This window comes from Bombus terrestris, unplaced genomic scaffold (assembly GCF_910591885.1).
Source record: "Bombus terrestris unplaced genomic scaffold, iyBomTerr1.2, whole genome shotgun sequence".
Taxonomy (NCBI): Eukaryota; Metazoa; Arthropoda; class Insecta; order Hymenoptera; family Apidae; genus Bombus; species Bombus terrestris.
The window spans coordinates 6,008,453-6,035,268 of record NW_025963552.1 but is presented as its reverse complement, the minus strand read 5'-3'; the positions used below and the strand labels follow the sequence as shown (position 1 = coordinate 6,035,268).

The 26,816-nt window shown below is 40.7% G+C and overlaps 1 long non-coding RNA gene and 2 pseudogenes across 1 annotated transcript; 1 reads left to right on the top strand and 2 right to left on the bottom strand.

The window, feature by feature from the left end:
• Nucleotides 1–2,640: 2,640 nt before the first annotated feature.
• On the bottom strand, nucleotides 2,641–5,747 carry LOC100642787. The gene is made up of 2 exons (XR_001099639.3): nucleotides 5,235–5,747; nucleotides 2,641–5,137 (listed from the first exon to the last, which is right to left on the bottom strand). It is a non-coding gene; the product is annotated as an uncharacterized LOC100642787 (long non-coding RNA).
• A 9,946-nt stretch (nucleotides 5,748–15,693) lies between these two features.
• Nucleotides 15,694–16,831, top strand: LOC110120169 (annotated as a pseudogene).
• On the bottom strand, nucleotides 15,920–23,047 carry LOC125386993 (annotated as a pseudogene).
• Between the last annotated feature and the right edge of the window lie 3,769 nt (nucleotides 23,048–26,816).

Below are 26,816 nucleotides of genomic sequence, written 5' to 3'. Positions count from 1 at the left end.
TGGTGACGACGTGTTTCGTCCAACCCTCAATAAATAAAGACAGCCGAAACTGGTCACGACAATGTATTCCGTGTCAGCGATGTAAAGTCACCAGGCACGTATCCTTACCAACCGGAACATTCGAAGTGTTAACAGGTCGTATCGAACACATACACATAGACATTTTCGTGATGCAATATTCGCAAGGCTACCGATATTGTCTGTGGCGGCACTCGACAACAAATACCGTCACTCGACACTTACTAAACCGGACAACGGCAGCGCAGTGGTTAGCGCCATAGGTTACGAAAGTTCGGGACCCGGGTTCAGATCCCGACGCCCGTAGTCTGATTTTTCTTGCGCGATTCTTAAATGAGAAGAAGAAACACAGCAGTACTCCAGCAGCGACATGTACAGCTAGCAGCTACAATTATCACGGACAACGCTTAAACACCTCATGTCTAACGTGTATCGACCGTTTCTCGTGTTGGCCCGAAGCAATACCCATACCCGATATGGAAGCGGCAACCGTTGCTTCAGCCCTCCGTTCCACATGGATATCTCGTTTTGACGTACCCTTGAAAATAACATCCGACCAAGGACGGCAATTGGAATCAAAACTATTCGAGGAATTATGCCGGTGGCTCGGCATCACGCATTTACGCACGACAGCCTATCACCCCGAGTCCAACGGGATGGTAGAGCGATTGCATCGACAACTGAAAGCAGCAATCAAATGTCACGATACGAGCAACTGAGTAGAGATTTTACTAATTGCTCTGTTGGGCATTCGAACCGCCATTAAGGAGGACCTGAACGAAGCGGCTGCTGAAATGACCTATGGCGCAGGAATACGATTGCCAGGGAGTTTTCGTACCAACGGTTCGACAAGCGATCTCCGAATACGCGAACCGGCTTAAAGAACGTATTAAAGAAATTAAGCCGCAACCACTCAATCCACATGGTAAGAAAAACGTGTTAATTTTCCGTGAACTCGCAGCGTCACCCTATGTATTCCCGCGTAACGACACAAACTACAACTACCTTAAGACGGGCCATACAAAGTGATACAACGCGGAGAAAAGAATTTCACCGTAGAAATGAACAATAGAAACGTAACAGTCTCCATAGCCAACTAAACCCCGTGTTCTTGGTAGTTGAAAACATCGAACAGCAAAGCGTCGAAAACCGCGACGTAATAATAATACCGGTTAAAAATCAAATCGAGCGAAGCGGTAGACAGACGGACACAAAAAATAAGTATGTCACACGCACGGGCAGGGAAGTCCGCTTTCCTGATTGTTTCCAAGATAAGTCTGGCGATGAAGTGCGGACGTGTGGCGGGTTGCTCCCGCTAGTCGAGTGATTGGAGAATGTACGAGGATGTATGCTTGTGCGAACTTCTACGAAATTGCAATGGGTTACGATGGATTATAAAGGGCGGGGGGAGTGCAATGAGTTATTACGATAAATTGTAAGGGGTGTGAAGTAAAATGAGGTGATAGGAGAATGGGTATGAGTGGAATAGAATTAAGTGAATATCAGGGTGTATGTTACAATGGAGTCGACGTGGATTATGATCGAGTGAGTGAGTTACAATATGTTTGGGTATAATTAAATAGTAATATCCTCGCTGAACAAAAATAAGCGGAATAATCGGAGGATCTAATGTTAAATGTAAGAAAAACAGAGGTGTAACGCTCGATAATCGTGGCGTGCTGAGTTATAGGTAAACAATAACAAAGAACATAACTATAAGCAATAAATTATTGAATTAAAATATGAAAAGGAGTTGGTAAAGTCGAATATCTGTAGAAAATACAATTACGAATCTCAATTTAAATAATAAAACTTTTAAGTATAAGCCTTGAATTAAGTTTTTTGTTAGGAAGATGATACATTTACACTGTACATGTGAATGTGTGTGTAAGCGTCAGAGGGCGTCCAGGCCTTAGTAGGGACAAAGGACGATTGGCAGTCGTTAGAAGCATCTGGAAGAGTCGGTTAACAACAAGCGTGTGAGTAGATTTTCGAGATCTTCAGAGAGTAAGATATATGTATAGCTGTTGTGTGCTAAATAAAGGAAATTATTAGTATTTCCGAATCCCTCCTATATCTTCACATTTTTAAAAGGAAATAAAATAAAAATTAGAAGAAGCCAGAGTTAAATAAAATATAATAAAGAGTGGTAATATAATGGAGGAGTATTGTACGTAATATAATTGGAGAACTATATAAATATAAAGTTTTAAGAAGAAATTTATTTTCCATCCTAAGTAATTTAAATTCAATAGTTTAGGATAAATATGTTTGGAACTATAATGACTCATCAGATAAAGTCAGTTTATGATGGAAAACAGTGGAAGCATTGAAGAGAAAGAGTAATAATAATATGAGAGTGGTAGTATATATCGTTGATTTTTAAACCTAGAAAGGAAAAGAAATTAGTAGGATACAGTAGGTAATTTAAAACGTAATAAATTAATGTATATAACATATTATGTAAATTTGACCTATCGCGGGGAGACGCGGTCGCTAGAAAACGCGTTAATGGGAGTCATAAATTGCCGTTACGATTGTAATAATCGACACAATGAATAGTTCGATCTCCTTATTTCGGTTAGGATAATAGGGGTGGTTGTTGTAGTATAACACTGCGATTAACAGGGTTATAAAAATGTATATTTCCAACACTTATTACATCAATGAGTTACACCGTTACGTATGATATAAAGGGCGTAAACGAGAGTTCTAGATAAAGGCCCTCGTGTTGTAATAGAAATGGTAACTGAACAGACCAGACTTTGACTGACCGAATGGCTAGACTTTGACTGTATGAAGTAGACTGATGCTTTGCTCTCATGCAATTACGGAGGAAAGCTCGGTGTAGGTGTGGTTTTTGAGTGAAGAAAACGGATTCGTTGCTCACATTTTTCGTTAGTAAGGTGAGGGCAACGATCTGCTATGTCCATTGCTTAGTCGATATTAATAAGTGATGAGAGGGGTCGGAACCTCCAACCAATGTTGCTAGTTGATTTCTTTGTTTAAGGGAAAACCCGGATTTTCCGTTAGACATCTCCGCTTTTTGCGTGAGGCCACTACACGCTTTCTCCGTAATTCTAAAGAGTGCGTAATAAACCCAAGGACCTTTCTAAAAACCAGCCGAAAACACTTCTAGGATTCGAAAGTCTTTTAGGGCAAACATATTGACTTAAACCATATGTGCGAACATTTAGGAGTTCAAATTTATGGTGGGTCCTTGGGCCTATTGAGGGTTCAAAGGACGGCACGTAGACCGTTGGCTGTCAAGCCGCGCGGGATGGAGTGCAGATGTCTTGCGCGACGTAACATCCTCCCCCCGTTGAGAGGGCACCGATCAAAATTCTGTGTGATGGGTCAGTTGCATATCTCCTACACTTCATTCGCTCGTCGGGATTGTTCGACTTGGTCTGGATCTGGTTGACAAGGCAGGGGAACCAGTCGTTTGACGCCGCGATCCAAGATGCTCGTTGACGTCTGTACGGTAACTGTCCGTATTATTCCATCGGCCTCGGGGTGGACCTTGATTACGAGGCCTAAGGTCCACTGCATTGATGGAACGTTGTTCTCCCTGATAATGGCAAGATGTTTTCGCGTATTTTGTAGTTGCCCTTGTTCCACTTATTACGGCTGATCAACTCGGTAAGATATTCGCGGTGCCAACGGCTCCAGAAGTGCTGTTTGAGTTGGTTGATACGCTGCCAGCTGGATAACTGACTTGTTGGAGTAGCCCTGAAATCTCGGTCGCGTATATTAATAAGTGTATCGCCGAATAGGAAGTGGCCGGGAGTGAGGACAGGGAGATCCTTTGAATCAGACGTTATCGGAGTAAGTGGACGGGAGTTGAGGATCACTTCTATCTCAATCACAAGGGTGTTGAGACGCTCGAAGGTTAAGAGCTCCGTGCCGACGATACGGATGAGATGGCGTTTAAATGATTTCACCGGCTTTCCATAAGTCGCCAATGTTTGGTGAATAAGGAGGATTGAAGCGCCATTGTATTTGCCGATCAGCTAGAAAGGTCTGCACCCTTTCTTCATGGTCGTCGGACTGCAAGAGGCTCCGGAGTTCCTTCAATCCTCTGTTAGCTTCTACGAAGTTGATACCGTTGTCTGACAGAATTGTCGCTCAATATCCTCGCCGAGATATGATTCGGCGGAGGGCGGCAAGGAATGCGTCGGTTGTGAGATCACTCACCAATTCAATGTGAACAGCTTTGATCACCAGACATACGAATATGGCGAAGTAAACCTCAACCTTTCGTCGATTGCGATCCCTCCTTTCCTTGATATAGAACGAGCCGCAATAATCGATCCCGATGTTAGTGAAGGGACGCGTCTCGGTGATACGTGCTTCTGGAAGATCTCCCGTCAGGTATTCTACCGATGGTGGGTTGGCTCGACACCGTCACACGCACCTTTTGATGGTGCGCCATACTTGACTACGACCGTCGACAGGCCAGTAGCGCTGTCTGACCGCGTATAAGGTGGCCTGTGTCTCTGAATGATGGTTTTTCCGGTGTTCCTGTTCTATGACTGTTTCCGTCACAAGCGACTTCGGGAGAATAATGGGGTGTTTTTGTTGGAAGGGCATCGGTGAGTTACTGGGTCGCCCTTCGATTCGTAGTATCCCCTCCTTGTCGATGAAGGGATTTAAGGGTTGGAGTTTCCCTCCGATGTCCTCGACCCTGTCCTTCTGGAGCGTAAAATTTCATTCGAGAAATACATATCTTGAAGTATCCGTATCAACTTTTTATGTACCGAAGCTAATTCGTTTACGGTAAGAGATACAACTCGATTTGTTTGTATCTCCATTGAAGACACCGCCCGACGACACACGAGATTTGTTCAGGACAAATATCTTTTTAATAAAGTATGGTCGACGGTGTTCGTGACTAGGCAGATCGTCTATCGTCTTTTTTTTGTTCCGGGATTTCGCCCAGCGGTGTTGAGATCCAATCGGCCAATTTTCTTCTTTCTACTCAAGCCACTTGGTCCATTTTTCCAAATGTTCGGGCGCTGGAATTCCTAGGGCGTCTGACCTCGGGAGAATAGATCTGCTAGGTTGTCGGCCGTGAGCACATGACTCCAGTCGGAGAGGATGGTCTTGGTTTGATCCACTGGAGCACGATGGTGGAATCAGTCTAATATATTAGGTCATCCCATAAGTTCGTTCCGTTTTTCGAGCGGTTATATATATTAAGATTGTTTACATACCTTTCAGTTTCATTTGAAAAATGTAATCCCGCTCTCGTTGTACAACTTCTTCCCATTTTTCATTATTCTGTATGGATAATTGTTTTTCTTTAAAATATGAAATGTATACACAAAGGTCGGCACAAACTTATGGGACGACCTAATACGATCCGAGAGATCTTGATCGTTAAAGCCTTCTGGACTGAGATCAAGGAAGCCAGACGAAGTGCTCTGCTCAGTTTGAGTCGTGGTATGGTCAGAGTTTTGAGTGGAGCGACCTCTGACTTCGCGGTGAGCAAATGGATTTGAATGGTGCCGTCGGAGCTAATGGTTCGGAGATAGACGCAGGCTCCGTAGGCCTTCTCGCTGGCATCACAGAAGCCGTGGAGTTCCATCTTAATTGCTGCTGGTACTACTGTCTTGCACTGAAACCGAATGTTGTTGATCAACGTATAAAGGTATAGAATGGATTCGGAAATACAAATAATTGCCTTTATTTAGCACACAACTGTTATTCATATATCTTATACTCTTAAGACCTCAAAATCCTACTCGCACGCACGCTTGTTGTCAACCGACTCTTCCAGATACTTCTAACGACTGCTCTTGTCTTTTGTCTCAACCAAGACCCGGACGTCCTCTGACGCTTACACACACATTCACATGTACAGTGTAAATGTATCATATTCCCAACACGCCTCCTTACATTTATACTGTACACTTAGTCGTATTTACATGCTTTGACGAATTACGTAACAGAAACTTTAACACTTATTTATTTACATTTCTCTTAGTTTACATTCATCCATGACCTAAACCTTTCGAATTTCTCTCTACACAGTGCCTTCGTAAAAATATCCGCAGTATTTTCGTCTGTACTTACTTTAAGTATGTTTATCTTGTTCTCCTTTAAGCACTCGTGAACGTAGTGGTAATGAACTTCAATATGTTTAGAATTTTTTGTAAAATTTCCGTGCTTTGCTATACTTATCACTCCAGAGTTATCCTCATAAATTTTTACAGGGTTAACGTCTATATCTACATTGAAGATTTTCATAATTTCCCTAATAGACATTAATTCACTCACGGCTTCCGATAAAGCTATATATTCTGCATATGTCGAGGCTTTTGTCACACACCTTTGTTTTTTAGGCTTCCAACCAATTACATTTCCATACAATCTAATTACATATCCAGAAGTCGATTTCCTATCTAAATGATCCCCTGCCCAATCAGCGTCCACATAACAATCTATCGTTTCACATTTTTCATTCCCTTTATAATCTAATCTTAAATCTCTAGTCCGGTACAAATATTTCAATATTCGCAAAGCATATTTAAAATGTGTCTCATTACAACAATCTTGAAATCTACTCAAATATTTCACACTATAACTTATATCGGGTCTGGTATTTACACTAATATACAACAATGCGCCAATTAAATTTTTGTATCCAATATCCTCTCTATTTATCTCAGCTTTTTCAATTTTTAAGTTAGTCTCCATAGGTGTACAGTACAATTTGCTATTTTGTAACTTATATTTGTTTGCTAATGATTCAATGTATTTCTTTTGGCTTAATCTCATTTTATTTTTGAAATAATCATACTCTATATTTATTCCAAGATATTCTTTGACTTCACCTAAATCTTTCATTTCAAATCTATTAGTTAATAACTTCTTTACACTTCGTATCTTCCTTTTGTTTTTACTACAAATTAGCAAATCGTCTACATATATTAGCAAATAAGCAACATTTTCTCCCTCTCCATGTGTATATAGGCACAACTCTATGTTATTCTTTCAAAATCTACTCTCGTCACATACTTATCAAAACACTCATACCAGTCCCTTGGACTTTCTTTTAACCCATACAGCGCTTTCGATAGTTTACAAACTCTATTCGTTCCGTCCGCATATCCCTTTGGTTGATTTACATATACCTCCGAGGTTACTTCACCATTTAAAAAGGCAGTTTCTACATCCATTTGCTCAATAATTAATCCATTTTGACAACAATATGATAGCAATATCTTAAAGGTCTGATTACTCGCTACTGGGGAGTATATATCATCAGCTACGTTTCTTTGTTGGAATCCTCTTACCACTAATCTAGCCTTATACCTGTCATCTGATTTTCTCGTGTAAACCCATTTTACATCTAATACGTCTTTGCCTTTTACCCTTTCTACCAATTTCCAAGTTTTATTCTTATAAAGACATTCTATTTCCTTATCCATAGCTTGTTTCCAATCTTCACTATCTTCACAACAAATCGCCTCCTCAAATGTACAAAGGATATCTACTCTACAATAATTTGCATGGATTTCACAAATGTTTTCTTTTTCTGGATATCTTACTGGAGTTCTCTTATTACGTGTAGATCTTCTAGGGACGTTTAAGCTTTCAAGACTGTTATCAGTTTCATCTTCCCTACTTTCTAACTCTTCCTTATTCATGTTTACCAATAAATCATTATCCTCAATGTCATCGTTATCTTTATCGAATGAATTCTCCACAAAACCGATACATTTTATGTCTGTTTCTATGACCTTTCCATGTTTAGCTACTGTTATTTTCCCACCTAAAAAGACTTTGTTACCTACTTCACTATATCGTAACAAAATTCTCATATCTGCCTTCTTATCCCATTTAGAAACTCTTTTTTGTTCTGGTCTCCTTACAAAAACTTTACTTCCATATAGATGTAGATTTTCAACACTTGGTTTTCTCCCGAAGAATATTTCAAAAGGTGTCTTTCTCTCTATAGTATTTGCCAGTATTCGATTTTTCAAGTATACCGCTGTACGAACTATTTCCTGCCAGTACCTTTTATGTACTTTCGCTTCCGCTAACAAGCAACGCGCCATGTCCATCACTGTTCTATTATACCTTTCCGCTGTCCCGTTTAATTCATGTACGTAGATTGGGCAATTATTTATTCTGATACCTTTATCCCCAGCAAATTTATAAATTCGATTATTCAAGTACTCTTGTCCATTATCACATTTCAATATTTTTAACCTCTTGCCCGTTAAATTCTCGGCTTCATTTACAAATTGTACGAAACAATCAAAGACCTCACCCTTTTATTTTATACAATAAATTCTAGCTATTTTGCTATAATCATCGATAAATGAGATGAAATATTTCTCTTCATTGAATTCGGTAGTCTTAAAGGGACCGCACACGTTCGTATGAATAATTTCCATTATCTCCCTAGCCTTGGTTCGATTATTTTTGAATGGTAAATTATACATTTTACGTTCTGTACACACCCTACATTTCAAAAATTCCTTTTCAAATTCATTCGTTATACCAGTCACTAGCTGCTCTTTACCGAAAATATTTAAATATTTAAAATTTACATGTTCTAGCATCCTATGCCATCTTTCCTTTTTACTCATACCACTACGTTCGGCACTGTTTGCTAAGTGCTCCTTCCCTTTCAATATAATTTTCATTCTATGTGTTCCATTTTCTTTAACCGCTACTGCTGTAAGCTTATTGTCCTCATCTATTACTTTTGCAATATTTCCTTTTGAAATAACCGTGTTCTTATTATCTGTTAACTAGCCTAAACTAATCAAGTTTGCGGACATTTCTTTCGCATAAAAAAATTCATATTTATTTCATTTTGCTTTCCAAATGCTTCAAAATAACTTATAACATTCCCTACTTTTGTTGCCTTTATCGATCTATTATCACCTAAATTATACATTCACCGGTTCTTTAAGGTCGATAGATATATCAAAGTAATTGGCATTGTTAATTATGTGATCTGTACAACCGCTATCTAATAGCCACATTATTTCATTAGCACTTATCTCGTTTACCTCGCTGCTGTGTGCTGCGTGCGCCGTTGCTATCCATGTACCTGTTCTTGAGTTACCATGCTCGCTCGTGCCGGTTGTTGATTGACGATGGAAATTTCCACGTCTCCTGCTCGTATTTCCTTTGTTTCCTCTTCCTCTGCTGCGACCACGTCTTGACCCACGCCAAAAACTGTTACTGCTTCCCGCTTGGACGCCATTTTGACACTCTCTCGCAAAGTATCCTACTTTTCCACATCTGAAGCATCCTTCCTTTTTTACAGAAAAGGCGTTGGTTTGCATTTCTCCTCGATTACACTTATTTTTCTTTTCGGCTATTTCAATTTTACTTTTGACATACGCTACCGTTTGATCTTCTTCTTTCAATGCATCTATTATATCCACTATGTAGTCGTATTCTTCGGGTAACGTATTCAGCATGTAATTTAGTTTTTCCCTCTGACTCACTTGTGCGCCCGCACATTTTAATTCGTTTATTAATTTTTCGAAATCGCTAAAGAACGATGCTGAGTCACTGCAGTTATAAAGTCTTATCTTTTCCAATCTCCTTCTGCATAGGATCTGTAGTGCCGTCGACTCTTTCAAGTACATTTCATCGAACTTTTTCACTATCTGGTACGCCGTTTTTCTTCTCTAATATATTCCAATTGTCTATTTGTGATGACACTGTAAATTATGTTTATTGCCTTCAGATCCTTTTTGTTCTAGTCCTCATTGTCTGTTTCTGTCTTCACCCTAGTTGAGACAATCTCGCATTCTTTATACTTGAGAAACATTGTTATTCTTTGCTTCCACATACCATAATCCTTACCATCGAAAATAGGTATCATGATTTCCGATCTCTCCATTTTAAATGATTCCTTATCTCTTACTCAAGCGTTCCTACGTGCTCGAAGTGTATTTTTCCTCTCTGTAACTTTTTAACGTTTCTTTCCTTACTGAGAACTCACTCGAACTAACTCGCAATATTGAAAAACACGCACTAAAATAACTTGCAAAATTATGAACCATGCTCTGCTACCATGAAAAGATATAGAATGGATTCGGAAATACAAATAATTTCCTTTATTTAGAACACGACAGTTATACATATGTATTATACTCTAAAGACCTTGAAATCCTACTCGCACGCACGCTTGTTGTCAACCGACTCTTCCAGATACTTCTAACGACTGCTCTTGTATTTTGTCTCAACCAAGACCCGGACGTCCTCTGACGCTTACACACACATTCACATGTACAGTGTAAATGTATCATATTCCCAACACAACGCTAATTGGCTATAGTACCGGTTCCATTCAGAGTGCAGATCTGCGGGAAGTGACTGATCCCATTCGATCTTTAATGACCAGACTCGTTGTAAAGTGATTTTTGCTCGAATGATGACTGGCGCGAGCAATACTAATGGATCATAAACTCTGGCTATCACAGAACTTATTGATCGCTTTGTAACCCGTGTGGGGTTAGCTAGGGTATCGACCGAATAAAGGATCGCATCGACCTGGGAGTCCCAAAAGATCCCGAGGGTTTTTAGGGTTTGAGACTCACCCAATTTGTCTCGTTCGAAGCTCCTTTCTGATCAACAGTACCTCCTCCTTCGTGTCAGCTCCGGTGAGGGCGTCATCTACGTAGAAATCGCGCTGTAATACCGATGACGCTCGTGGGAATCGATGTCCCTCGTCGTCTGCCAGCTGTGTGAGGCATCGGAGAGCCAGGTATGGAACTGCTGATAACCCGAACGTCACGGTATTAAGTTGATAAGTTTCAACTTTGCCGTTGGAATTGCGCTACAGAATTCGTTGATATTTTCTTCTGGGCATACTAGGATTTGTCGACACATCTTTTCTATATTACTAGGTCGAACATATTAGTGAGAGCGGAATCTCCGTAGAATATCGAATTAATCCTCTTGCAATTTTGGTTCGGTGTGCAAGGTGTCACTTAAGGACACTCCGGTGGTACTTGATTCTGACCCGTCGAACACAACCCGAAGTTTTGTAGTGTCGCTCGATTCCTTGATCACGCCGTGATGTGGTAAATAATATCGGTTACTAGGAGGATGATCCGATTTATCGCGTTGGAATCGGCGATGCAGAGAAGCGAGCCTGCTCATCGCTGCGGCCTTCGATGACCCTACTGAAAAATGCTTCTCGTTGAATGGCAGGGCGGCGATGTATCGCCATTCCTTGGTGCGTTGGACATGGCTTTGGAAATGCTTCTCACATCGTAGTTCTGATTCCGACAAATGTATGATGGGTGGTCCCTCGTCGATTTCCCAAAAGCGGGCGAGATCCGCTTGTATCTCTGTAGTGGTTGCGTGAAATATATTGGTCGCCGCTTGCGAAGTAGGACTCCCCCCGATTACTCAACCGAATCGCGTTTTTTGCGGACGAAGTTCAGGCTCGTCTGGCTTCGTTAGGTTGAGTTGTCCAACACACATTGACTCGAGTGTTGAACCTGAGCTTAATAGGACATCGATTGGGGCAGATACATGAAATCCAGGATCGGCCAATTTGAGATTTCTGGGTATCTCAAATGTCGAACGATCGAGGAGTTGATTTGGAATTAAGGTTGAAATAGTCGGCATGACAATGAACGTTAATGTTCGTTCGTATGCACTGTTAACGGAAGTAAAGCTGACCGCGATGTGGTGTTTCGCGATGCTGGTTAGGTTATCGGACTTCTGTCATGAAGTTTGTACTAGATCCAGTGTCTAGCAAAGCTCTGGCTCGGATGGGTTGTGCCCTGCTATTTAAAATATTGATCTGTGCCGTGACCAACAGAACCTGATGCAAGGAAGCGTGTGGAGATGCGTTTGTTAATCCGATCGTTTGCTGTCATCGTTTCTTCGAGTCATTCCTTTTCGGATCGTGAATTGGAGGATGAGATTGATTCGGTACCTTTGGTCCATGATGATCGAGATTTGTGTTGAGGAAGGAGTTTCCTACCCTTTGGAATTAATTGAGGAGATTTCCGCGACGGTTCGGTTGCGCGTCTCGAACGATGTGGCGAACGCGATGTCCATGTTCCAGGTGAGGTTCGTCTGTTAGAGGACCGGTGGTCCGCTCGAAGACCGACTGCTCGTTGACCGATCGCTCGATGCCCGACCGCTCGATGACCGACCGCTTGACGACTGACCGCTCGATGACTGATCGCTTGATACTCGCGAACTGACGTGGCTGTGCTATGCGTTTGTGGTTTCGTTGTCCACATGTGTGACACGAACTCGCGGGACATTGGGTAAGGGAGTATCCTCTGCCTAGGCTGTTGGTGCAGAGTGATGCCCCTTTTACAAGTTCAAAGCGTTGTATCGCCGATTTCGCTTTGAAGATCATGCAGTGTCTTAGATTGTGAGGTCCTTGGCATGTTGGACATACCAACTTGCTATTTGTTATGGGGAATGTATGTCCTCGTGGTAAATTTTGTCGGTGACGTGAATATTGATAAGATGACCGTTTTGTTTCCGTTGGTTCGCGTCGGATTTCATTGCCGTTAGCCCGTTTTCGCAGAAACTCCATCAAATGCGTGTAGGAGGACATTGTTTTATTAGGCAACGTGCGTTGCCATTTGCGAATGATGGACGAAGGTAGCTTCGATGAGAATAACTCGATTATTATCGCATTGGAGGTGATAGACTCGCCTAACTTTTCTAACGTTGTAAGATTCGCCTTGACCGTTTCGAGCAAATCCTCTACGGCGTCCTGTATTCCCTTTGTTATCTCAGCATATTCACGCATCAACTGCAAATGACGCATGCAGATTCGACGGTGACAGTCAAACTTCTCTTTCAATACGTCAAGAGCGATTGAATGATTGGCCTCTGTAATTTCTAAAGACTGAATGCTTCGTGCGGCCCTTCCAGTTACGGATGCTCCAAGATAATGGAATTTTTGGACCGCTGTTAGTTTTTCGTTGCCACGCAATGGCGGATGAAGATATATCATAAAAATACTCCCAATCTTCGATCGTGCTGTCAAACCTAGATAGATGAATTTCCGGTAATTTACGCCCCATCATAGTTTTTTCTCCACAGCGTCACCGTGACGGAGAGACACTCTCTCGTGTACGATCGCATCGATGAGTTAAATAACGTCTCTAGGATCTGTGAATATTTCACGCTTTAACATATAGTCCAACTTAGGTCTTGACGAAAATAATACATTCGCCATCCCGTTGATCGCGGATTGGTTATCGAACCTAAGACCATTGTCATTAGTGTCTAGTCACCGCGGTTACCTGTCAATTCTGCAACATCCACACTTGTACTAATAATCATATTTGTACTAGTAAATATCTTCTCTATTGCATAACAACAATGTCTAATCCAAATGAAGGTTCGTTACACGCCCCTAACCCTGATTATAATGTAAACGCGACATATATAACGTTTATTGCACAAGAAAAATGTAAATTACATATGTGTATTTAGAATAAACAATGAATTTCTGTTTAAAGTGGTTTTGACAAAAGTACCATTACGACGTAGTCATACCGTATTTTGTGTTGGGCTTATATTTTTAACATTACGGTTTGTAATTTAATTTAAGCTGCTCAAAAGCGTTACTTTTATATTATATTATCTTTTCTTTCCTGTCCTGAAAACTTGGTCGCGAAACAGGACAGATCGGTAACACGGTTTTATATGTAGATCACGTCACGATGCTCGTTTTTACTGGAAAAATCTTTGATACGATTTGGTACGAGCGTGGATTCGCCGCCGACCGAGTTCGCTACTCTAGTTATTTACCTTCTTTTCACGCTTCCCTCTCCTAGCTTATAATCACATAAGACATCACAAGATTATTACCGCTAACATAACATGTGTAGAAACAATATGGCAATTACAAGATTGCCGATTTCCGTGTTGACAGTCGTCGCTTCCGCGACTATCGCATTCTGCGCTAGCGCACAAGAAAATGCTGTCTTGTTTGCCTAGGGCGAAACTTCGAAGCCAATGCTGGCACTCGCGGCTATAAGAAAATTTTGATTACCAATCACGTTTATCGCACCAAATTATTCCAATTTAAAATTCGTCTATCGATCGATTCAAACTTGTATTTAACTATCAATTTATGTGGTCATATTAAAAAAAACTTTAACACTGATTATTGGATGACATACTTATAGTTCCTCGGTTTCCGATCGTATTCTAATCGTAACTTGGGCAGATCTGAAGAAATGAACTGTATTCTTCTCGAAACATTGACGCAAAGTGAAAAAAATAATTAGCACGCGTCAATTTATTTTGTTCTTTCACTTTCATACCGTGGCTTCTGAAAGTATTGATAGACCTTTTATGATTACTATACGCATATTATACGAAATATTTTCAAATTTCATTAATGCTGTAATGACATCCAGCTATCATAATTATATTTTAAAAATCTGAAACGATTTTGAAAATGAATGCAGAAATTATAAGATATTTAGTACAAGTACATGTACATATATTTTGTAGAAATTATAAAAATATTTAAATAAGCAATTTCATAACATTAGTAAGTCTCAATATTCAGTGGGACCATTTTTAATATAATACATTATACTTTTAAGATGACTATACATACTGTATATTAATTTTATAATTTAAATTAATTATATTAATTTTAAATATAAATTTATGTTAAATATTCTGTAACTTCCACATGTATTTTCAAATCGCCAATATAAATAGGGCAATCTTATTATAGTGCTGACAAAATTTCAAAATGTTTAATATACAATACACAATATGAATATTAAAGTTTTCTGTGACAAATGTAAATACTTTAGTAAGCCACTGCATATATCAGTGTTAACAGTATGTTTTTGCATATGTAGAAATAAAATAGAAGTAAACTTTCAAAATATTCTTAAATATTGTGCAATTAAGTTTTTGCTGACATCCTGTACAGAAATATGTGTCTTTTAGTTTTGGCGTTCCTTAATTTATTATTTACTCTGGAAAGGTACGGGAAATCTGATTTTTCTCACGTATGATGCTTCCTGCTAGCAACTTTCTCTCGTGGGCGGTTAGCACTCTTAGCACTCTCACCCACCAATCTGGTAGATTAACCAACTAACAGTGACGTCCATTTCCTAACTTACTTTCCTAACGAAAACTTTCTTTAACGAATCCGATTATCTCGCACTCTTAGCCACACTTCCGCAGCGTCATCGTCACAGAAAGACAGTTCCTCTACGTTCCTTGAATAGTCACCATCTTAACTTATATCGCGCACTCTGCTCGATCGCTACTTTAACTCATCGTCTATCAGTTGTAAGCGAGAATTGCGAATCGTAAAGTGTAATGGCGAATTCTACGCACAGTGTCGAAAGTGACAATTGTTAATAAATACACTGTTTACATATCTCCGAGTGTTTCTTGGGCACCTATCACGTCCTATACATTTCAAATTCAAACGACACGATCCGTTAATTTCGCAATTTTCTGTGTCTTCTACGTGACACTATCTTCCATTACTGTTTGAGAGAGAAATCGGATGATATTAATAACTTAAAAAGTGAGAAACAAAATCAAAAGAATATGGTACTCGCCAAAAGAATAAAAATTGAAAAATTACAGAATGTACAAAAAATGGAAAACAAGGGGAAACGAAACAGAAAAAAACCAGAGAAACATTTAGAAAAGAAATATTGAAAGAGAATGTGTGTCGAACGAAGTGGAGAAGAAAAGACTAAACTGGAAGATACCAAACCTTTCGAAAAAGATTTGAGATATCCACTTAACAATGTTAATAATGATGAGAATAACGAGCAGAAACCAAGGATACCTGCATGTGGATTTTACCGGGATGACCGCTATGATTCAACTCTCCTTCAGGATAAGGAGTCATCTAGCGATTGTGAAGATGAAGTAGAGGAAAAAGCAAGAAAAACTGAGAAATAAGAAATTAAGTGCTGCTGAACTTCGAGATCAAGAAAGACAAAAGGAACGTGAAATTTGTCAAAGAGAAGAAGTAATCGTTAATAACCAGTTACCAAATTCTGTAGATCGGTTCGACAGATTAGTTTTAGCCAGTCAAGACAGTTCAATAGTATGGTTACAGTACATGGGATACCATTTACAGGCGACAGAAATAGAGAAAGCATGAGCAGTTACGAGGGGAGTAGTGAAAACGATTAATTTCAAGGAACAGGAGGAAAAATTAAACGTTTGGAAGGCTTAGTTGAATTTAGAATCGAAATTTGGAATTCCTGAGTCATTAAATGATGTTTTTCAGGAGGCAGTGAGATCTTACGACTCACAGAAAATATACACTCACATGTTGATTGTTCGTGTCGAGGCTGGCAGGTAAATGGAATTAGAGGAAACAATTAATACCATGATTGGAAAGTTTAAACATATACCCGAGATGTGGTTTAATTGTGGAGAAGGGTTGCTAAAAATGAGTTTGAGGGACAAATCGAGGCATTTTATGCAAAGAGCATTCCAATCTTTGCCCGTATCTGAACGTATGTATGATACACAACAGAAATAAAGAAAGAGCACCAACTCTGTTTGAGAAAATTCTAAGTTCTTATCTGAAACGGGTGGATATATGGTTTCATTATGTTGATTCCCTAATTAAATCTAATGATACTGATATAGCAAGGTAAAAATATTTTTTGTCTTTTTAATTTCATGGAGAATTTACCTTATAATAATTTGTATTTACAGGAAGGTTCTAGAGACAGCAGTTGTTCAAACATTACCGCCTAGAAAGATGAAGATCCTCTTTAAAAAGTTTATCAATTTTGAAAAACAACATGGTACTCAGAAAGACGTGATTCGTGTTCAATAAATGGTTGTACAATATATAGAGAAGCAGTGTAGAAAGCTATTAAAAATAATAAAACATTTTGACACGTATTTCATTACATCATATGAGCAAAACCTTAATTGCACAATACCTAAAACAGTCCAGTTACGTAAAGTTTTCTACCACGTATGCAAAATACTATTAATATTGATATACATAAAAATGAAAAAAGTAGTAATAAATTGACATATTTATAATTTCTCTGATCTCGAGTGCGTCCTTTTTATTGATTATTCTGTAATGACAAAACCAGGAATATGTCTAATAAAAAATTTTTTAGTACGTTTGGAACGCAACTATTCCACTGTACAGCAGTAGTTTTAGCTGACCGATCGTTGCAACCATGTCCGCGCTATTGACTTCTTCAGGTCCAGGGGACATTTGAATTATGCCTGAAATTGTACAAGTTGGTTTTGTCGGTGCCCAGGTAGATACCCTTGTCCAAGAAGTCTTCGTTTTTGTACTTCCCCTTCGTGGTTATTACGTTTTGTGCCAATCTTCTTAAGCATCTTTGTTGAGGTAATCAACATGCTGCATCCTGAAAACAGTAAATACTGTAGATTTATATTGTTTCGGCTCGAGATTTCTACCTGATTCATTTATCTGATGCTCTGTATGAAGTGTATCGTCGATCAATTTGAAGAGAGACACGATTTGAATTTTTGGACGAACTACAAATTTTTAATAGTTAGTAGCCAAAACCGAGAAACAAAATCAAAAACTGCGCGGTCACCGTCTACTTCTTCATAAATGTAGTCATAAACTATGGACATAGAAATATGGATAGTACCATAGGTCTATGGTCTATTCATCTCTGGATATAATATTCGTGATTCGTGATGTAGTCGCACGTGGGTTGCCTCGTTGCTTATTGCCCCGGGTTAGCTTGTTCCATCAGTTGCTTTAGAATCAGTTGCCTGCAGCTTGTCAAGCAAAAAAATCAGAGACTGTTTGAACTCATTAAGTTCCTGGGAATAAAATATTATGCCTATTTGCATGGTAAGGTTTGCTTTCGAAAAGAAGTACCATGTACAAGACAAGTTGTGCGATAATAATAACTAAAAAGAGTTGATATATTTAATTTCATAGAGTGCTTACTTCATAAATGGAATTGTAGGAATATCCTGGAGAAAGTACTTGTTACGCTCAGATACGGGCAAAGATTGGAATGCTCTTTGCATAATATGCCTCGATTTATCCCTCGAACTCATTTTTAGCAACCCTTCTCCACAATTAAACCACATCTCGGGTACATGTTTAAACTTTCAAATCATGGTATTAATTGTTTCCTTTAATTCCATTTGCCTACCAGCCTCGACACGAACAGTCAACATATTTTCAGTGAGTCGTAAGATCTCACTGTCTCTTGAAAAACATCATTTAATGACTCAGGAATTCCAAATTTCGATTCTAAATTCTACGAAGCCTTTCAAACGTTTAATTTTTCCTTTTGTTCCTTGAAATTAATCGTTTTCACCGCTCTCCTCGCAATTGCTCATGCTTTCTCTATTTCTGTCGCCCGTAACTGATATGCCATATGCTGTAACCATGCTATTGAATTGTCTGAACTGGCTAAAACTAATCTGTCGAACTGATCTACAGAATTAGGTAACTGGTTATTGACGAGTGCTTCTTCTCTTTGACAAGTTTCACGTTCCTTTTGTCTTTCTCGTTCTCGACGTTTAGTGGCACTTAATTTCTTATTTCTCAGTTTTGGTTTTTCCTCTAATTCATCTTCACAATCGCTAGATGACTCTTTATCCTGAAGGAGAGTTGAATCAAGGATGTCATCCCAGAAAAAATCCACACGCAGATATCCTTGGCTTCTGTTCGTTATCCTTATCATTATTAACATTGCTAACTGCATATTTCAATCTTTTTCGGAATGTTTGGTATCTTCCAGTTTAGTCTTTCCTTCTCCTGTTTGTTCGACACACATTCACTTTGAATTTTCCTTTTCTAAATCTTTCTCTGGTTTTTCTCTGTTTCGTTTCGCTTTGCTTTCCATCTTTGGTATTTCCCCTAACTTTTTAATTTTTATTCTTTTGTCGAGTATCACGTTCTCCCGATTTCGTTTCTTCCTTTTTATGTTATTATTATCCTCCGATTTCTCTCTCGCACAATACTTTTTATAAAATGCAGATTTTATGACGCAAAAAGGCATAATATCGGATTTTTTGGAATTTAATGAAGCGTAACATTTAATTTTAGAATGAATAGTATAAGGTGTTAGATCTGGCAGTAAATCATTTATGTAACGACATACAGGTGTCGCAGCTAATGTTCCCTTACCAATACCTTGTAGGAATATCAAGATAAACCAATTTGTCACCATTAAGATTCTACCACGTAGCAATTTACCATCAGGGAATTGTATTTGCTTATTTTGTTTAGCACTTATTTTATGCATTATTAACGATAACGTGGTCAATGCGACAAGCTCGTGTACGTAATTTTTCCATATAATCGTCCTAGAGATCTTGCTCCCTATTTTCTTATTCTCAAAGTAATGATCCTTAGACACTATCCTTGCAAGTTATTCTAGAATTGAACAACCAAACAATCAACCGCAATTTTTTCAATCTTTCCAGTAACTCTCTGCTCTAATTTGACAGATGCAACTGGTCTATTTTTGTAATATGAATTACTTGAAAGTTTTACTAATTTATTAAAATACAGGATCAATGAATCCAATGCTACTATCATTCTACTTTTAGGATCAGACAGATCATCGTATATTTTCTTTAGTGACAATGTTAGTCCTAATTGTTGTTCTTTCTTCTTAATAGAAAATATTTTTACCAGTAAAATTTGCTTTCTGTGCAGATTAACGTTAATGTAGATTAACATTACTAACGTTACTATAGGACACATATCCAAATGGCGTACATTCTGCAAATGGTAAAATTAGTCTTATACCATCCTGCTCCATATCTTTGATCGTACAAGGTATACAGTCTCCTATTTTCAATGTTTCAAAATTCCTGTATCTTCCTCGAGTTACAAAAGTCCTAGTTAAAATTAAATTAGGTACCGTAGCAAATACGAGAGCTGAAAGTGTGTCACCAGAAACATATTTTGATACTAGTAGAGCAGCAATCTCCATACAAGGTAACATGTGACCAGCTGGTAAAAATCCTGTACTAACAGTTTGTCATTCATATCTACTGATTCTTAAATATAATCCCTGAGTGGATGATTCTATTATTGTGCCTTCTACTTCTTCACAAATATCGAATGTTGCTTTTTCAACTTTTATGCCTTGATTGACCACATTTAGAGCTATTTTTCGCGAATCTGTGTTCACTGTTTGAACTTTCACCAAAATTGTTTGTCCGATTGAATCGTTCCAATTTACGTTAGATATTTCCATCTCGAGTATAATAGGGATATCGAGGGCAACAAAAGAAAGAATCCGTGGTTTCGAACAAAAGAGTCAGTCTATCTCAAGCTGCGAAGTACGAAAGGTCTCGTAATAGCAAAGGCGTTCACAAAACCTTGATTGCCATTTTTTGTTATTAATTGTTAATCGTTTGATTGTTGACTGAGATTGTTGATTCATTATTTGTTATTAAACTCTTTCTGTTAGCAAATCAAGCGTAGTTTCTCGTATGCACTCATTCTAACCACCTCTATTCTCATAATAGAAATAGGGGATCAATCAGTTCGTGGCGTCGATTATTTAACCTACGACTCTCGTTGACGCGCTATCTCGCGATCGCGTCTCTCCGCAAACGGTTGAAACATTGGAAGAGAGCCAATTTGGATTTAGAAAAGGAAGAGCAGTGACCGTATTGCAGATATACCATATCATAGACAAACAGTTGAGTAGAGAAAAAGGGAAACTATATGCCTGCTTTGCAGACTTAAGAGCGGCGTTCAACAGGCTAAACAGAGAGAAATTAGAAGAGAAAATGAGAAAAATGGAAATTAGCGAAAAAATAACTCGAAGGATTAAAGAGATACACGCATAAACTCGTATAGCTACTCGTGAGTTAAGGTTTAAAATTACCATACAATGCGAGTGTGAGGAGGTACGGTATATTCGATCATCGCCTTTTAACAATAAAGCATTTGAAGTGAATCGTAGACTTGTAATAGCCAACATATTTCAACATATTTGTATCAACATATTTTGTAGTATGATGGACATTTGCCAAGGCTCGACCATTGGCACATATTATTGCTGTCTTAACAATTTATACGTGGCCGCCTCAGCAGTTTACGATCAAATTATTTTTAAAGCCGTAAAAGAAGAAAAGGAATTAATATTAGAGTCTTATCCTACAACTAATCTCAACAATTTGGCTGTTTCCGGCGATGGAGTCTGGAAAATGAAGAGGACTCAATTCTCACTTTGGTGTTCCTACGCTCGTTGGTAAATACAGTAAAAAAGTTGTTGATACCATAGTAAAATCTAGTTTTTGTCAAGGGTGTAATCTATGGAAACACAAAAAAAGTTATGACATCACGGCTTACGAAGATTGGTATGAAGAGCATGAGGAATCTTGTACCATAAATGATAAAGGAAGCGCCGGAAAAATGGAGGTTGACGCGATTGTTGAAATGTTTGAAAGGTCGGAAGACAAGCATAATGATAAATATGTCCGATACATTGGAGATAGTGACTCAAAAACTTTCAAAGGCATTCTTGATATTAACCCCTACGAAGATGACCCGATAGTAGAAAAAAAAGAGTGTGTTGGGCATGTTCAAAAGCGTATGGGTGCACGGTTAGATAAAGCAAAAAAGGATAATAAAGTTATTGGCGGCAAAGGCGCTGGTAAACTCACTGATAGGTTATCAATGAATTATCCTTATGCTATGGCTTGGCAATTCGTCGAAATCCAGATTCAGTTGAAGACATGAAGAGGGATATGTGGGCAACCTACTATCATAATATCTCAACCAACAAGAATCCTCAACATATGAATTGCCCACCTGGTTCATCTAGTTGGTGCAAGTGGCAAAAAGCTAAGGCCGACGGCACTACTTACGAATTTGACCATGAAAATCTTCCTCCATTTCCACTTTCCTCGCAGTATGTATTTGTAATGAAGGTTTTATACCCATATTAAAAATCTTAAGTGTCATGGGAATCACGATTGGCCCAGAAGCTCATGCGTTCGCAGTCAGGCGAGACCAAGTTCGCATCGAGCGCTCTGAACTCCGAGCTTCAGAGGCATCACAGGAAGTAGTATTTTCTTTGGTATGGGTTGTATCCTCGGATTCCATACAGTACCCGGACACTCCTAGGGTCATAGGGGTTGGGATTACGCCCAAGCATCGCACAAGGCACCCAGCACCTTGTTGCCTGAATTAGCTAAGCCTGGCAGGGGCTGTCGCTCGTCTCAGGTCGAACGGGGCACATTCTAAGCCCTCCCGTCTCTCCAGGACGGTTCCGGAGCAGGTGGGACGCTGCTCGCCCGCCGAAGACCATTCGGTGGAGCCAATATACCTTTAATCGACCCTCTTGCCAGCATCTTGGCCACGAACCACTACCACCACGAGTCCAAACCCATAACTTGGCCGAGCAGAGGGGTCGCTACTCCCTCCGGGCTTTCACTCGACACCCGTGGTAGTTATTAGTGGAACTATCGTGTGGATGTACGGCCACGTAACTACCGGCCGGCGACCTGGTAACCGAGCTCGGCAGTTCCAGATGGGACTCACATAAGCGGGGGTCTCAAGGTACACTGTACCCGGCAACGTAGAGCGAGTATAACCATACTTAAACGCTTTACACTCGCGGCGACCTTCCCTGCGGAGTACATAGAGAACTCACGTAAGCGGGACGCTTGTCCCGACTGTCCTCCCTGGCTTCGGGAACGTTGGTTTTCCAGCCCCCATAGACACACATAAGCGAATGCTCCCTGCGGGAAGGCATCGCAGAAAGTCAGAACTGCTCGTTTCCATGATAGGACTTCGGAAAATGAGCAGTTTGAAGTAGAGGAAAGTTCCTTCTTTGAAACAGGAATCGCCAATTAAAAATATATATGTAAACTCCCTAAGAGTTCAAACGCGGATATAGTGGATAGTTAACGGACATAGTGACCTTATTTGTCGTTACGGATAACCGATTTGCCAAACAGTCATTACACAGACGGACGATTAGAGAAGAAGAAGGATTTCGAGCATTAGAAATAGACACGGTCACAAGAAGGAAAGTTTTATTTAGAGTATTGAAGATTGACAGAGGAAGAGTGGTAGTTTAGGACATGGAAAATCGATTCTCGATTTTCAGGTAGATCTTGTACAAAGCTTTGTTATTTATTCTTATTTATTATTATTAATTATCATTAATTTTTGTTTAACTCTGTATTTTGTCTAAGCATTGTTACAATAAACTCGATTTTCAGAATTCAGAATCGATCCCTGAATTATACGAGAATTAAATCTTATATATATAACAAGTTGCGACAGCAATAACTCGCTCTCATTATTTCGCACTACACTCTCGGTTAAGCCTCCACATTGGTGACCCGACGTGATATAAAGTGCAAGAGATGACCGTGGTTCTACCACGATCTCAGGAAACTTGCCGGTCCTCTCGCATCGGACAAGTTCATCTCCACCCTGTGGAAGAGCCGCCTACCAGCGCGGGTCAGGCGTTTCCTGGCTGGGGTCGACGGCGGCGACGTAGCGAGAATGTTGCGGATAGACGGCATGGTATACTAAGACTACTCAGATAGCGATTAACGCGCACCTAGTCTGGGAGTCGTCGCCGAGCAACCGGTACAACCTGCGGCAACAGACGAAACATGGCTCTCCGTCGTCAACGCCTTAAGCGAACAGACAAGTTCGGGCGGGCGGAAGTGCGCGCATCGAAATGCGATCATCGTTCTAGGCGGCGACCTGACCCGGAGAGACGTACCACGAATAAATACGAGTACGACCTGTTCGCAGCCAACGGGACGCGGATCTCAACGTACGGCACCATCGCCGTCACCCTCAACCTGTCCCTTAGCAGAGCATTCACTTGGCGATTCGTGATAGCTGACTACCAATCACCTGTCATCGGCATGGATTTTGTGAGCCACTATGGGTTGCTCCTGGACCCGCGCAACACGCGACTCATCGACACGAGGAACCAATTGACAGCAAGGGGATACACCGACACGAGGACGGAGCATCCATAAGAACTATAGCCGGTGAATCAGTCTACCATCGACTCGTGATGTAATTCCCGGACTTAACTCGTCCACCCGTTTTCGGACGAGAGAAGATACGACACGGGGTAGTACACCACATCGAAACCACACCGGTCCCACCAGTCTACAGCAAACCCCGTCGACTTGCACCCGATCGCCTCAAAGAAGTTAAAGCGGAGTTTCAAGGTACGATCGAGCAAGGAGTGATGCGGCCATCGAAAAGTCCATGGGCATCACCAATGCACGTTGTACAAAAAAGGACGGAAGTCTGCGACCATGTGGCGACTACCGCGCGTTGAAAACCCGTATCATACCCGACAGGTATTCCCCACCCCATATTGAAGATTTTGAGCAACATCTCAACGGTAAGCGAATATTTTAAAAAATCGACCTCGTCCGCGCTTACCATCAAATACCGATCGCGCTCGAAGACGTACAGAAAACCGCGATCACGACACCTTTCGGGCTTTTCGAAGCAGCCAACATGACGTTTCGGCTTCGAAACGCCGCGCAAACGTGCCAGCGATTCGTAGACGAAATCACACGAGGTCTCGATTTCGTCTACGCGTACATAGACGACTTCCTCATAGAGTCCTAAAATGAAAAACAACATCGCGAAAACTTACAAGTTTTGTTTCAACGTCTCGACGAATGTGAGGTCGTGATCAATCTCGCGAAAAGTGAATTCGGCGTTAGCAAATTAAATTTCTCAGTTACACGGTTACCGCCGACGGGATAAAGCTATTACCTGAACGCGTCGACACCATAACTAAAGTACCGCTACCTGCGACTATTAAAGATTTACAAAAATACCTCGGCATGATTAACTTTTACAGACGTTTCATACCAGGGGCCACCAGGGTGAAAATCCTACAACCATTCAACGATTTCTTAAAAGACACAGCGAGGTGCAACGCATCTATCGAGTGGTCCGAACAAGCCGAAAATAACTTGCGCGAGTCGAAACGCGCCCTAGCTAACGCAACAATGTTAGCGCATCCGATTCCTGGCGCGCCCGTCATCCTCACGGTCGATGCATCCGATTATGCTATAGGAGCGGTACTTCAACAACGCGTTAACGATACTTGGCAACCGCTGGGATTCATGAGAAAGTCGCTATCCCCTGCACAACAAAAGTACAGCGCGTACGACCGAGAACTCCTCTCGAAGTACACCGCGGTCAAAAATTCAGATAAGCTGTCGAAAGGAGGAATTTTACCATTTTCACTGACCACAAACCTCTCATATACGCGTTAGACCAAAACCTCGACAAGTGTTCGCCACGACAATTCCGAGGCTTGGATTATATCGGACAATTTACCGCCGACATTCGGTACGCAAAGGGGTTCGGTAATAACGTGGCCGACGCTTTGTCACGCATCGAGGCGATAGGAAAGTCGGTGGACCACCAAACTCTCGCCGCCGCGCAAGAAACCGATGATGAACTACGCTACATCATCAACACCGGCGCATGTGCGTCACGATTAAAGAAAGTACCTTTCTAGAAATATATCATATTTATAAAATATATTGCGATGTGTCAGGAGGCGTTATACGACCGTACGTGCCGAAATCCTTGCGGCGTGGCGTATTTAATTCGCTCCACGAACTTTCTCATCCGGGGATACGCGCCACTCGAAAACTGATGACAACGCGTTTCATCTGGTCATCCATAAACAAAGATTGCCGAACATGGACACGGCAATGCGTCCCATGCCAACGACGCAAAGTCATCAGGCACGTATCTTCACCCGTCGGAACGTTCGAACACATACACGTAGACATCATCGTGATACAATACTCTTAAGGCGTCCAATACTGTCTAATGTGTAATGACCGTTTTTCGCGTTGGCCTGAAGCCATACCCATCGCCGATATGGAAGCGGTAACCGTTACCGCGACCCTCCTCAATGCATGGATAGCTCGTTTCGGCGTACCTTTAACAATAACGACCGATCAAGGACGCCAATCTGAATCGCAATTGTTTGAGGAGTTATGCCGGTTGCTCGGCGTCAAGCATATACGCACGGCGGCCTATCATCCCGCGTCTAATGAGATGGTAGAGCGCCTACACAGACAACTAAAGGCAGCGATTAAGCGTCACGACACGAGCAACTGGGTCGAAATTCTCCCAATCGTTTTATTAGGAATACGAACCGCGATAATGGGGGATCTTAGCGCAACGGCGGCCGAAACGGTTTACGGAACAAACATACGACTATCGGCGGAATTCTTCTTGCCAACAAAGCAGCAGGCCAATGGGGAATACGCGAACCGGCTTAAAGAACGGATGGAGAAGGTCAGGCCACAACCGGACACGCGTCATGGCGAAAAGAAAATATTCATTTTCAAAGAATTAGAATCCTCGCCTTACGTTTTCTTGCGCGATGACGCGATAGGTGACCTTTTACAGCCTCAGTTCGACGGACCCTTTAAAGTCATAAAAAGACATAACAAAAATTACACCATCAAAATAAATAATCGCGACGTAACGGTCTCCATCGACCGACTAAAAGCTGCGTTTGTTATATCGGACGATTTAGAAGAAAAAAGCACCGATTCTGGTAACATACTGATTGGCATAGGTCAAACGAACGCCCGCGATGAAACCGGCACAAACAACAACGATCAAACCGCGGAAGAAAACATCAGGAACAGGTACGTTACGAGATCCGGACAATGAGTCCGTTTTCCTGACTGGTATCAGGCAGGTATCGGATAAAAAAGAAGCCGTAAATTGTCAGACACAGAATGTATCGCCAACTTTTAAAAGTAACGACGACGGGGAGATACTCGGTTTAACTTAATAAAAACGT